Raw genomic sequence first — 15,165 nt, 5'->3', positions numbered from 1 at the left:
CTCAATTGTTTTGGATTCCTGACTCAAAGGCCTATAAACGCTTCAAATTTCAGCCAAAAAAGATGTCATATGAGGGAGATATGATTTTTCAAAGATGACAACTGAATTCTGCCAGCAAACAGGTTTCGTGAAGAAATGAGTCCAGATTACGTTCCGAAGCATCTAAACCGACATCCAAGTTTTTATTTCAGCAATGTAGCTCCTCTAAGTCAAAGCTTGAAGATTTCATGCAAAGCTATTTCTCCTTTTTTAGGAAAATAGTTATTGAACTACTTAAATGTAAATTGTCTACTTAAGGGAGGACTATTTTGTAAAATAGAGATTAGGGTTTCGTAGCATATAAAAAGAATAAGAGAAGAGACGGGGGGCAGCCACCCAAGAGGAGAAAAACGCCCCCTACTCTAAGAAACCCTAAATCATGCATTCTTCCATCTTTTTGATTAGTTGTTCAATAAACATGCAAGGCTAAACTCATTTTCTTGGTTGCAAGGACACGAAAACCTTCGGATTTCAAGAACTGTGAGATTTATTTTACCTTTTCTTTTCATTTTATATGATGAATATGTTTGTTCTCCTATGCTTATTTTTCCTATGATTGTTTATTTTAATTGCTAGAGCGGACTCTAAGTTATTATTATAGACAATTTATTGCTAAGTTTGATATCAAGACCGGAGTTGTGGTATATGAACTTGTGAAGCAACTGAGTTTAATAATTGTAGCGGATCTACGTTATTAATCTTAGGGAGAACATTCGATCAAAGCAACATAAGCAGACAACTTAGTTGTTAAGATAATGAATTTATCTAGATCTTAAGGCTGCCATTGGATTAAATCATTAGTGCGGACACTGTGATTATTTGTTGGTTAGTGTTAGTTATATGGCGGATCCGTTAATTAACCAACGTTAAGAAAAGATAAAAATTCAGAATATAAATTGGAATTTCGTTTCAAGGATCAGTTCTGATTTCTATAGGTGGATGTGTGATTGCGACCAAGATTTGTTCTCTTGATAATTTTTTGATTTTATTAAATTTTGTTTGATAGTTTTCTGTTTTATTTTTCTTTAGTCTATATAACATCCAACCCCCCCAAATTGCATAACGTATAGCATAAAAATCTGAACTGAATCTTCCTCGTGGGATCGACCCCTTGCTTGCTCTATACTATCTTGTGTGTTGTGTTTGAAGCTAGGGTAATTAATTTGTGCGACCGCGACATCGCAACAAAAACACAATAATAAAACCAAAAGACACAAAGTTCTTACAAACGAAGGCTCAAATCCAATCTAAGCTTTTTACGGCTTTCCTTAGTTGACTCATGGAGGGATTAATTACAGGGATGAAAGATTGTAATTGGTCAATCAATTGTTCAGTAGCAGCAGCAGAGATTATGATTTATCGTGCTGAAGATGTTAGAAATTCCTGTTCCATAGCATTATCAAGAAAAGACAACAACTTATCATAAAAACCATTAACATTTAACAAACCTATGGGTTTATGGTGAATGTGCAATTGGGCCCAAGAGGAAATATGAAAGATCTCTTTCAATGTGCCCAGACCACCTGGTAAGGCAATGAAGGCATCAGCATGGTTAAACATTGTATTTAGTCGATCAGACATTATGGGGACCTATAATTCCTTTCCAATTGTTTTTCCAATAATATCCCCTTGTGCTAAAGCTTTAGGGACAACCTCCAAAACTTCACTACCTCCTAAAAATGCAGCTTTTGACACTCCCCCCATTAACCCAAGGCTGCCTCCTTCATACACTAAATGAATCTTTCGCTCAGCTAGTACCTGACCAAGATGATTTGCTGATTCTAAAAACTCTTTTTCTTTCCCAGGACTAGATCCACAAAAAACACAAATATTTTTTATTTTAAGAGTTGAGGATCCTGCCATTTCAAGACTTGTTTATGCTTGTATGGGTTGAGTAGAAATGAAGGGAAGAAGAAGAAGGTTTTATAGATGAGAAAAAAAGAAAATGCAATCATATCACGTATATGGAAGCCAATTGGAGTCTCTCTCTTTCTCCCTTTTTTTTTTTAAAAAAAAATATGAATGTACATGTAGTTGTGATTGTGGCTCACATCTTTCCTTGGTTTTACGTCCAAGAATGGCTTAAACACCCTCTAGGGGTCGGGGATAGGCTTCCCATCTAGTTTTCTTAAAAACTGGCAAACATGGTCTTTTTTTAGATAGTCAGATTCCCAAGACTATGATGAGCATGTTCTTTATGAAAATGGGGCCATAAATCATAAATTGCCCGATGCACATCTCCACTATGATGAGACTTAAGATTCAATAGAAGATTATCTAAAGACTCTCTATGTTTTGAAATAAATCCTTCCTTTTGATAATTTTCACAGGTTTTGCAGAATGCATATGAGTCCTTGAACATGGTGGGCCAGTAAAATCCACTTTGTAAGATTTTTGCAGTCGTCTTTTTTGATGAGAAATGATCCCTACATGCTTCAGAGTGACAACATTTAATGACACTACTTACCTCATTGTCAGGAATGCATCTTTGAAATATTTGATCAGGACAATATTTGAATAAGTAAGGGTCATCCCAATAAATGTTTTGCACATCGCTCAAAAACTTTCTTTTATCTTGGTTATCCAAATGAGCTGGCAAAAATCCTGAAGCAAGAAAATTGTTATTTTTAGCAAACCAAGGCATTGAACTAAGAGAAAGTAAAGATTCATCGGGAAAGTAATCATTGATTGGTGTGATGTCAAATGTCGAATCTATTGTCAACTTTGACAAATGATTCGCGACAACATTTTCGGTGCCTTTTTCATCATCGATTGCTTCTTGTTTGGTCATGGCATGAGGAAATGGAAGTGCTGGTGGGAAATCAATCTTTTCTTTGCAATGTTCAGATTCAACCCCTTCCTTACCCTCAGAGATTGATTCATCATCTTTCTCACAAGGTTCAAGAGTGGGTTTTTCAATAACCTTACCACTGCGAAGAGTGATGTCTGATTTGACTTGATCCATATGTTGGCTTCTGGAACTACTTGCATTTACATTGTATTTCTCCTTTGGATATTGTTGTGGTTGAGATGGAAACTTATCGTTCTCTTGAAAACTGAGAGCAGATGTTAACTTTGCAAGAGTATGTTTAAAACCTATCATGCTTTGAGCAAGTTGAGTGTTGATTATCTCTTGCTTTTCAATGAATGAATGCAATGTTTCCTCAAGATTTCTTATAGGAGGTGGAGCATAAGGAGGTGCATATCCATGAGAATTTTGGAAATTATGTTGTGCTTAAAACGATGGCTGTGAAGTTTGTGCATTATTTGTTATCACTATTCCAACTAAAATTTGGGTGATTTCTCTAACCAGGATTGTATGTTTGCGAGTATGGGTTATGATTGGGCCTTTGGAAAATGTTTAAAGCATGGGCTTGTTCATGGAGGCATTCCTTGAAAGAAGGCAAAGTTGGACAATCATTGGTTGCATGTTCATTTGTTTCACAGATTTGACACACAATGTCTTGAACAAATTTTAATTGACCACTTCTTTTCAATTCTAGTGCCTCGACTTATCTAGCTAAAGATGCAAACTTGGATTGGAGGTCATGATCTTCCCTAAGGTTATACATACCTCCATTAGATGTATGAGGTTGAGTTTTACCCGGTGCCTTATAAGTGCCCATAGTGTCCCAATTTTGAGCATTTTCAGCTAGCAAGTCTAGGTACTCCATTGCTTCATCAGGGTCTTTATCTTCAAAAGTTTCATTGCACATCAATTTTACCATTTGCCTATCTTTAGGTGTTAATCCTTTATAAAAATGTGAAACCAATCTCCATGTTTCAAAACCATGATAAGGGCAAGTATTAATCAAGTCTCGATACCTATCCCAATAATGGTAAAATGTTTCACCTGGTTTTTGAGTGAAAGTGGTGATTTGTCTTTTGAAAGAGTTGGTTCTGTGAGATGCAAAAAACTTCTTTAAAAATTGTTATTGCTTTTCATCTCAAACATGAATGGATCCTGGTCTCAAATTTTATAGCCATGTTTTAGCTTTATCTTTTAAATAAAAAGGAAAAAGCTTTAATCTGATGGTGTTCATGCTACAATTTGAGTCATTATATGTGTTACAACTTCTTCAAATTCTCTCAAATGCAAGTATGGATTTTCTAGATCTAAGCCATGAAAAGAAGGTAAAAGTTGAATAATGCCTAGCTTAAAATTAAAATGAGATGCATCAGGAGGAAAAAAAATACATGATCGCGCAATTGTTCTTGTTGGATTCATATAGTCTCTAAGTGTTCTAACCCGATTATTCTCATTATAAAGCGACTGATTATCCTCTTCATCCATGTTTTCTAAAGAAGATAAGGATACCCTACAAAGTTTATCATTTAATGTACGTGACCAAACTCTCATGCACGTGTAGAAAGAGAATAAAAGGAAGAAAAAGAAACAAAACAAAAAACAAAAAAAGTTAGATACAAGAAAAGTGAAAAGAGAAAACAAAATAAATAATATAATTTGTACAAGAATTTACCTCCCCGGCAACGGCACCAAAAACTTAACATGACCAAAAGATTGATGTCTTCTCCCAAGTGCAGGAGTGTCGAAGTAATAAATAATCCGGCAAGACCGAGGTCGAACCACAGAGAGGTTAATTGTATAAATTATAAATAACAAGACAACAACAACAACAATAACAATAATAATAACAATAATAGTAATAGTAATAGTAATAGTAATACTCAGTACGTGGCATTGTTATACCTGAGAATGATCTAAAAGATCGGGTCACAGGTTTCCAGCCTATATACTGAGTTTATGAAAAGATCAAAGAGATATATTATATAATATAAACAGAATGTAAATAATAATAATAATAATAATAATATTAGTAGTAGTAGTAGTAATAATAATAATACTCATAGTAGTAGTAGTAGTAGTAGTAGTAAAAGAAGAAGATGAAGAAATTAATGAGAACTTTGAGATGAAAGAATAATGTAAGGATTAAACAATGATAAAAACAAATGTCAAGGTTAGAGGATCCACCAATGGTATTTTGAACAAGTATAGTATAAACTCTTATTACTCAATTTGGAAACCACACATGAAGAAGGTTTCAAATGGATGATTTGTTATTAATAGCTTATTATAAATTATTAACATGATCATATTAATTATCTTATTTACATAACACCAAACTTTTAAATATTATCAGGAATTCATGATGTTAATTGATGTTAACAACAAATCAAGTTCCTTTCATAGCCTGGGTGTAGGTAATACCATATGGGTTGGGCTATGAGAGTGTCAAGCATTTGTTGTACCAAGTATTATACAACACAAATCTAGATTAACCATTTAACAAGCAAGGTATTAAGAATTAGTAAGATAAAAAGATAAGACATGTTAATATTAAACATTAAAGTCCATGTTCAGTTTACACTATACTTATTCTTACATCATTAGTGTAACCTTTTCACCTTGACATAATAAACTTAGCTAAACATAATAAAGAAGAGAAACATAAATAAACAAAACAAGAACATAAATAAGATACAAGTTAACTAAAGAAAGGAAAAAATGAAAAGCATAAACAAGATATTAATGAAAGCAAAACTTAAAAATTACAAAAAATATAAAGAGAGAAATAAAGAGCATGAACTTGATCTGAACAACCAAGCTCCCAAATACATGGCAAATGCCTCCTTTTATAGGCCAAAATTCGAAATTATTGATTTGATGACTAATTGTTGAATGGGTGGCCAACTCTTGACTTTGTGAAAATCCTTATCTTCTTGTCTGAATAAAACGAAAATGCTAGCATCAGAACTGGGTCCACTTGAAAACATAAAAGTTGCAGGAAATTGTCTTAACAAATCTATGTAAAAATTTGAAGTCATTTGGACTTCTAGAACTCCAGATATGGGCCAAACACTAAACAGAGTTGGGCTGCAGGACAGATTCGGACTTGAAAACGGCCTTCTTAGATCTTGATAAAAACATGAAAGTTGTAGGCCTATGTCTTACTAAATCGGTGTAAAAATTGGAGGTCATTTGGACATCTAGAACTTGAGATATGACCCAATTACCAAACAGTGTTCCAGTTTGGACTGCACCAACATCTCTTTTCTAAGTTTGGCCCTCTCTTTGTCCTTTCAATTTCCATACTTGAACTCATCAATCAATCCTTTGATTTATGTGATAGGCCTGCATTTAAGATGAACATTTATCATATATTAAGGCATTTTATAATATTAGACTTGTTATTATAAAACATGTTTTATTTAAGGAGTTATTGATACTTTAAGATCAAAATGATGATATAAACCCTTGATAAACATGCACTTTTAAGTACTAATCAGGTTTCCAGTTGAGTAATAAGAGTTTATACTATACTTGTTTGAAATATCATTAATGGATCCTCTAACCTTGACACTTGTTTTTATCATTGTTTAATTCTCACATTGATCTTCCATCTTAAAATTCTCATCAACTTCTTCATCTTCTTCTTCTTCTTTATTATTATTATTATTATTATTATTATTATTATTATTATTACTGCTACTACTACTACTACTACTACTACTATTATTATTAGTATTATTATTACCATTACTATTACTATTATTGTTATTATTGTTATTGTTGTATTTTGTTATTTATAATTTATACAATTAACCTCCCTGTGGTTCGACCCCGATCTTGCCGGGTTATTTATTACTTCGACGCTCCTGCACTTGAGAGAAGACATCAATCTTTTGGTCGTGTCAGTAAGACTCGTGAAACTATCCAATTCTCGCTTGATTATTTGCTCGATTGTGATTGGTACGCCGATCTAATATTACTTAGGGCCTCTATCTTCATACTACTTGTAAGTCTCATATCGACCTTTCAAGGACAATTACTAAACATGTGAGAGACCCTTTGAGACTAGATAATAACTTACCTCTGATGCACTTAATGACTAGAACTACCTATTAGGTTGTACCCTATGTAATCTCACTATGGCAAGCCCAACATGTTTCATCTTGAATTCCAAGACCATTGGGTAGCAAATGGTCATCACATAGGATACAAGAGTATGAGTTGTTACAGTTGACAAAAAGAAACTCATTTGAATTAAAAGCTGAAAGGTTTATTAAAAGCTCAAACTTAAGCAAGAGTCGACAAGGAACCCTTTATCGGCATAATGATGTCATCGTGTCCCTAAAATCCATGAACAAACTACCGTTGCCACCCCGTGAAGGGTGAGTCCATATTGAATCTGCATTTTCCTTATTGATAACATCACTCCTTGTGCATGATTGCATAATTTTTATTTAGGAGGTTGAAATATAAGTTTCACATTGAAACACACCTATAACACTCAACTACGAAAAAGACAAATGGAAAACAAAGAAAAAACCTAGTTGAAAGCCTAAAACCGAGAAGAGTTAGATAGTCTTAGAGAAAAAGTCGCGAGGTTTATTAGTTTACTCGAACAGGCTTCGGATATAAATCTGAAGAAGCAAAATTTTCAGCTAAACCTGACTCTATACTCGCAAATCCACAGAATCTGGGAGCAAATAAGGTGTCTTTGAATCTCAAAAGGCTATGTATTCCTAATTTTCTCAACCAACATATCCTATAAAAATGTCGTCTACAATTGACTTTATAGTGAAGGGATATCAAAAGTACAAGATGGTAAAAGAAGATGGTCTTGATAAATTGGCTACCCTAGAGCAAATGATGATGGTATTTGAGGGAACTACCCTACATGACTACATAAAGGCTGTTGATATGTGTTTGGTGTCTAACGTGATCATTCCCAAAAAATTTAGAGTGTCTGGATTCGTCAAATATACAGGAACTCAGTGCTCTGTAACTCATCTCAATGCATACTGCAACAAAATTACTTATGTGGTATATGATGAGAAACTATTGAGTGACATTGCCCTCATTTGGTATATGTGGGTGGACAATATCAAGGTAAAAAAGTGAAAGGACTTAGTTGATGCCTTTATTAGGCAATACAAGTTCAATATAAATGTGGGCCTTGATAGGTCAAGCTTGCAAGCTAAGAAAAAGAAAAAACAAGGAGTCCATAAGAAAATATACTCAAAGGTGATGTGAGGCAATTGCACGGGTTAATCTTTATTTCTTGCAAAAAAATGATTAATTTGTTTTCCAACACTTTTAAGGCCCCATACTTTGAATACCTGGTTGGAAGCTCTGCATAATATTGTTCTGACCTGGTTACTATAGTTAAGAGGATTAAACAAGTCATTCGGTTATGAAAGATTGCTGACTTGACCGAGGAGAAACTTTTCACTTGAAAAAGAAAAAAAAATTGAGGTTCACAATATCAAAGGTGGTTACAAAAGCGAGAGAAAAAACTACCAAAACAAAGACACTTAAACATCAATTGTCTTGAAGACGAAGCTATAATGTCATTATGCCAAGACTGTTCTTTGTGTGACCTTAATCTGATTATTGAAAATGTGCCCTTGTCAAGGAGTTTATAAGAGATGGATGATTGAAAGATTCTAGAAATTCCAATCAAAGATTGGGTCTTTTTATGTATTACCTTGCTAGTAATCATATCTCAAAATGTTAGCATAAGGTCTTTGTTGTTGAACCTCTTTTATAAAACTTTCAATGAAATAATGAGTTTTTCAATATCAAAGGTGGTTACAAAAGCGAGAGAAAGAACTACCAAAACAAAGACACCTAAACATCAATTGTCCTGAAGACGAAGCTATAATGTCATTATGCCAAGACTGTTCTATATGTGACCTTAATCTGACTATTGAAAATGTGCCCTTGTCAAGGAGTTCATAAGAGATGGATGATTGAAAGATTCTAGAAATTCCAATCAAAGATTGCTAAATGTTTAGCCTTTTTATGTATTACCTTGCTAGTAATCATATCTCAAAATGTTAGCATAAGGTCTTTGTTGTTGAGCCTCTTTTATAAAACTTTCAATAAAATAATGAGTTTGCCCTTCAATTGTGTCTTCGTCTTTGATTTACAACCAAATATCCTAAAAGGGTTCCTTCTAAGAACTTACAAATACACATTTGAACCCTTGTATGATCTTATAGACTTAATTCATTTCTTTTACCAAAATCTTTTCTCCGAGTGGAATTTTGGAAAATTAAACTTGCCTTTTGATTTAAAAAATGATTTGATGTTTAATTTAAAATGATATTTTTGACATTATACTTGTAGAATGACAGATGAATCAATCAACTCTTTCATTGACGTGACTAAACTCTAAACTAAAGTGCATGAATAGAAAATGAACTGTCACCCTTACACTATAACTCTTGAGCTACGTGTTTTGAATGTATGCATAATGGTATGTAGTGGATTCATTAATCATTAACTTATGAAATGCACCTCTTTGCAAAGTCTAAACCATCACACTAGATGGGATCAAAGTTTATTGGTCTAAACTGCTTGCACTTGAAATGAGAAAAGACCATCTTTGTTATTCATTTCACATTCTAAAATGAATAAATCCCTTGTGGTCCCCTTTTGAGCATGGATAAATTTTTCTTCATGAAAAACCCTGACTAGGATCACACCCCACACTAGGAGAAAGTGAAAAATTCAATAATAAAAAAGATGAAAAAGCCACGAGAAAAACCAGAAAGGCAAAAAGGCTTAGAAACGCAAATGTTAGGGGGCTTGACCAAATCACAAGAAGAAGTGATAGCCAAAACATAGTGAGTATGCCGCAACCAAAACAATAAAAAAGGGCAAATCAAAGAAGAGCGGCAAAAGAAAAGATGAAAGACACCAAGAGTCGAACTGATGATCGTGATCCTCAGTCTTTGAAACCTTGAAAAACTCTTTGAGCCTTATGAATCCTTTTCTTTCATAACCAAAAATCACAACCTACATTACATGCTTGTAAAAGTCCTTTCTAATCAAGCAACCTGGAACAATAAACGATGCTCTCAAAATGCAAAGAGTACTTTTTTATAAGAGTCATGACATTGAGAACAAGTTACTCATTATTATTCATATGGATAAAATGAGTGATAAAAAAAAGACTTTTTTCCGAGAAAAAACCTCTAGCTTTTTCTTGAACCTTTCACTTTGAAACCCATAAAAGCATAAAGTCACCTTATGATGTACCTTCACTAATGGTAGTATCACCAACACAATAACAAATTATCTCCATTTTAAGAAAAAAAAAATAACCTGGGAGTTGCAAGATTTTAAAAATAATATTTTAAACTCACATCAAAACAATTTTTGCTTTCAAAATGCAAAATTAAGATTTCAAGATTCATTATAGACAAATGATCTTTCATCAAAACTGAAAAATAGAGATAGGTTTCTCAGAACCATTATTTATCTAAGTCACTAACAGAGCACACTTAGGGCTAATGGCCAGTTGAAGGGGGCAACATTATGTTTAGAAGGAAAATTGATCCCTTCTAGATAAACAAAAAAAAGGGAACATTTCTTACAACGAGATAAGAGGGCATTTTATTTACCAAAGGTAGTTTGATCCCTTAAACAAATGATACCGAATGTTTTTAGTAGAGAGTTAAGGAAGTAATGAAGGATCTTCTCAAATTATTCAATGAAACAAAATTTTCAGCAAGTAAATAGGGCACGATGGGCATCATAAAGACTAAGCTGAGTAAAATTGCAAACATTCTAAAAAGACCTATATATGCCAACTCGAGTGGGCTAAGAGCCAAATGATGAAGATGACTTGAATAAAAAATAACAAGTCCCCGCCAATCAAGCAACAAGAAGATTGAGAAGTGATGGGGGCTATATTTCAAATCAGGTGAAATGCATATATATTATCTAACTTTGAACAATGTGTTTTGCACATATTCATAAGATAAATCCTCAATGGGATCCATCAAAAGGAAGACCACCTTGAAATGGCCAAGAATTGAAAATCCTCGTATTTTTCAATTGAAAAAGTAACCCATCACAACAAGAACCTTTGATTTTTTACTTGGGTAGGTCAACAATGAAAATTCAGCCACTCAAAAAATTCTCATATTTTTCATTTAGGAAAGTCACCCATCACAATAAGAACCTTTGATATTTGACCAAGGCAGGCTGCTCATGAAAATTATGCCACCTAAAAATCCTTGTATTATTGAATTGGGAAAGTCACTCATCACAATGAAAACCATAAAGTTTTTCACCTGAGTAGGTCGCCCATGAGAATTAGACCAATCCGAAAAAAATAATTTCTTCATATCTTTCATCAAAGGGTAGGTTACCTATTATAATGAAAGCAATGTTGAAAAAAACCCTCAAGTTTTTCATCTGGACAAGTTGTCCATGTGAATTAGACCAACCTGAAAACAATAATCATATATTTCATCAATAAGTAGGTCACTCATTATAATGAGACCAACAAAAAAATTAACCTTCGAGTTTTCACTTAGGCAGGTCACCCATGAGAATTTGACTATTTTTAAAACATCAAAGTCTCAGACTTTTTCACCAACGAGCAGATTGCCCATGAGAATTAGATCACTTTTGAAACATTTAAATCTCACACCATTTTTTCACTAACAAGTAAGTCGCATAGAACAATTAGACCACTTTAAAAAAATCTCTATATTTTTCACCATCGGGCAGGTCGCTTGGAACAATTAGATCACTTATGAAAAATTTTCATGTTTTTCACCATCAGGTAGGTTGCCTCGAACAATTAGACCACTTAAAAAAAATCCTAGTATTTTTCATCATCTAGCAGGTTGCCTGGAACAATTAGATCAAGGACTAGTTTATAAATAATGTCGAAGTGGAGGGGTCTAATTGCAATTTACGTGAGGGAAATTAAGAAAATAAAAAGGAAATTTCCATGAATAGGGGGGCTTGATTGCAAAATGTCAGAACTTTAGTGACCAAATTCAAAGATGAGCATTTCCATCCCAAAATGATGTTGTTTCAAAGTCAATGTTCATCTTCTTCTTCTTTTGAAGGTAGAGAAGCCCACTTGCAAAACCAAAAAGAAAATAATGGCTAGCCAGGTCTAACCTATTATTTTGGGTGGAGTTTTCCCTACTTTTCTTCTAAAACGTGAATATTCATCAAGGTGAAGATTGTTGTAGTTTATGACTCATAGATAGATGTTGTTGTTCCACTCCACATCAACATTTTCCTATTTAGGATTTATTTCTAATTTTATTTGCCGTGACAATTAATAGGTTAGGTGGTGTAGAGGCAACACCAAAAACGATGTTATTTTGAGGGATTCAATTTCATTTTATGCACAATGAAACATCCATGTCTATTTTAGTTTTATTAATTAGGTTATAGTCCTTCTATTTTATAAAAAATATTCAGTTAGTCTCAATAGTATAAAAAATAATTATATTGTCCTTTGAACAAACTTAATTTAGTTGTTTTTTATTTAAAAATATTTTTTTTCCAATCAATTTTCCCATGTTAACTAATTACATTTCCTTTTTTTTTTCAAAAAGAGAAAACAAAATAAATTAAAGCAAGGACCAAGTTATAAGTGGATTTTAATATCGTGGGGATGAAATAATATTTTGTTAAACTACAAGGACTAATTAATTATGTTGTGCAATAATGTGATTTAAAGGAAAAGAATAATAAGCAAAAAATTGAAAAAACGGTAGAAATTTTACAATGGTTCAACAATAAAAGGATAATAAACTCTCAAATTTTAGAAATGTCAGTTTTGATGCCTTTTCTTTTAAATTTTTATAGAATGATTTTAAATTATTTAATGTAAAATTGACATACCATTGAATTTTTAAAAAAAATCTTCAAAACTTAAGTAATGCTATAGAATTCAATTTAAAGAGAATAAAAAGAAAATGTAGAAAAAAAGGAACTTTCGTGACCAAATTTAAAGAAATAAAAGTTTGAGAAGCAAAATGAATCAAAATAAAAAAAAATTAAAAGATGAAAGATAAAATTTTGTATTGTAAACAATGGTATCAATAATGATATGATATGGGAGATGATGAATAGTAGATGAGTGATAATAAAACACCAATTTGATGACTAAATATCAATATCATGAATATATTAGTGTAAGTTATTAATTGCAGGTATAAATATTTGAAATTTCTGGTATCAAATTCACAGAAATTAAACAAGAAACAATGAGTTAATTAAACCAATTACAAATCCGAGCATTGTTGGATTTTTTATTTGCATTTTTTTTATTAATATAAATATTCTTGCTAGTTTATATATATAGCTCGATTAATCCTATAAATTTAAAATTAATGATTATATAAATTTATAATAATTTTAAAATTTATAAAATAAAAACTAGTTATCTTTAAAAAATAAATCCAAGACATCACTAGTAACTTTCCTATCATTTGTGATAGGTAACTGTCCCGAGTTTGATTTTCTCTGTGCACCAGCCTGTCATCCCCGCAGTGCCTTACTTGTTTACTAGGCTTGCAGGATGTTCAGTAGGTCCAACGATTAGTTGTGGTGTGCGTAAGCTGGCCCGGACACCTCGAGTTACCAAAAAAAAATCTATATACCTACCTGTGCGAAGCATTTATAATGAAAATACGAAAACTTATTCGAAAATGAGATGTCGTTTCAATCAATATCTTCATTAATTAGTTGTTCCTTGTACAATCCAAATTAAACTGTTCTTCCTTCCCAAAAAATCACATGATTCACGATAAACTTCCATCATTACAGATTATTTATGAGATTTTCTTCTTCTTTTTTGTGAATTTTCTATGAAAACAGAAATACTTTTCTATTACAACGAGTGAAACATGCAGTTTGCTGTTCTAGAAGGAGGCATATCCATGGAGTGTTGCTACCAAAACATAGAGCTTAAAGAAAAACAGGATACCCTATATTCTCAAAGATCAACGAATGAGGATCCAAGCCATTAAACCAAAAACGAAGTCATTTTGAAGGGTGGAATTGCATTTTGTGCGCAATAAAACATCCGTGTCTATTTTAGTTTTTATTAATTAGGTTATAGTCCTTCTAGTTTATAAAATTAATCATTTAGTCTCAATAGTATAAAAGATAATTATATTGTCCTTTGACCAAACTTAATTTAGTTGTTTTTATTCAAAAATAGCTTTTTTCCAATCAATTTTCCCATGTTAACTAATTACATTTCTTCTTCTTTTTTTTTTCTTTGGAGCATTTTCAGCTTTGTATATTAATTCTATATTCTGCAGGTAAAAATAAGAAAGATGGTGGAGTGGCAGAAGGAAATAGCAATCTTCCTAAGAACATTCGTCTACGAGCAACTTCATTCGTGAATTTAAGGCCATATCTAGGAAATGAAGTGAGTACGGCAATTTCATGTTATCTGTTTCGCCTTGAGGGATTCTTTTTGCTTCCTTGCGGTCTTCAGTTAATCTACTTTGGCGTCTAAGAAAACTAAAAAAGAAAAGAAAATCCAGGAAACAAAGTGAGGACTACAAATATCATGTGAAGAAACGTCATGATCCTTTATTTCTGTGTATCTATTTTTTCTTTAATTTCTTTCTATATATAGGGTGTTGCTGAAAAGAAGAAAAGTAGCAGCAACGTGAGGTTGGGCAACCTGATCGGCTACGTTCTCTTCCCCTTCACCATTGCACTACGAGAGGATGCATTAGATTATGTTCGAAGTGCTAAGGCAACTGGAAAGAGGAAGAAAGCTTCTCTTGAAGCAATATACACATATTTCATGGCAAAAACATTTCTCAAATTATTTGGTACTAAGGTAAGATAAATCTTGTAGGAACACTCGATCCTTTAGTATTTATGTACAACGTCAATAGATGTCTGGGGGCTTAAAATAAAATAAATCCATTGTTGTCGCACAGTTGGCAAGCTTCCCAACTCAAACTACGTTGTGGTTCTCGAACGTGGCTGGTCCCTCAGAAGAAATCACTTTGTATGGCCATCAAGTGGCCTACATTGCTCCAACTTGCTTTGGGCAACCTAATGTGAGTACTCGATATATTATGTCTGCGAGTAAATTACCATTAATATTAGCGACAAACTTTTTTTTTTTAAGGAAAGAAACAAAACAAAAATATTGATTTATTTTTATTTTATTTGGTATTAATAAAATATATGTATATATTACCAAATTGGATGGTCCTAGACCATTGTAAATACAAATTTAGTAAATCTTTTTCAGCAATCAAATCTAATGACTTTTTATTAAATCATCAGTTAATATATAGATAATG

Source organism: Populus alba, chromosome 19, assembly GCF_005239225.2.
Source record: "Populus alba chromosome 19, ASM523922v2, whole genome shotgun sequence".
Taxonomy (NCBI): domain Eukaryota; kingdom Viridiplantae; phylum Streptophyta; class Magnoliopsida; order Malpighiales; family Salicaceae; genus Populus; species Populus alba.
Note: the sequence above shows the minus strand (reverse complement) of the source record.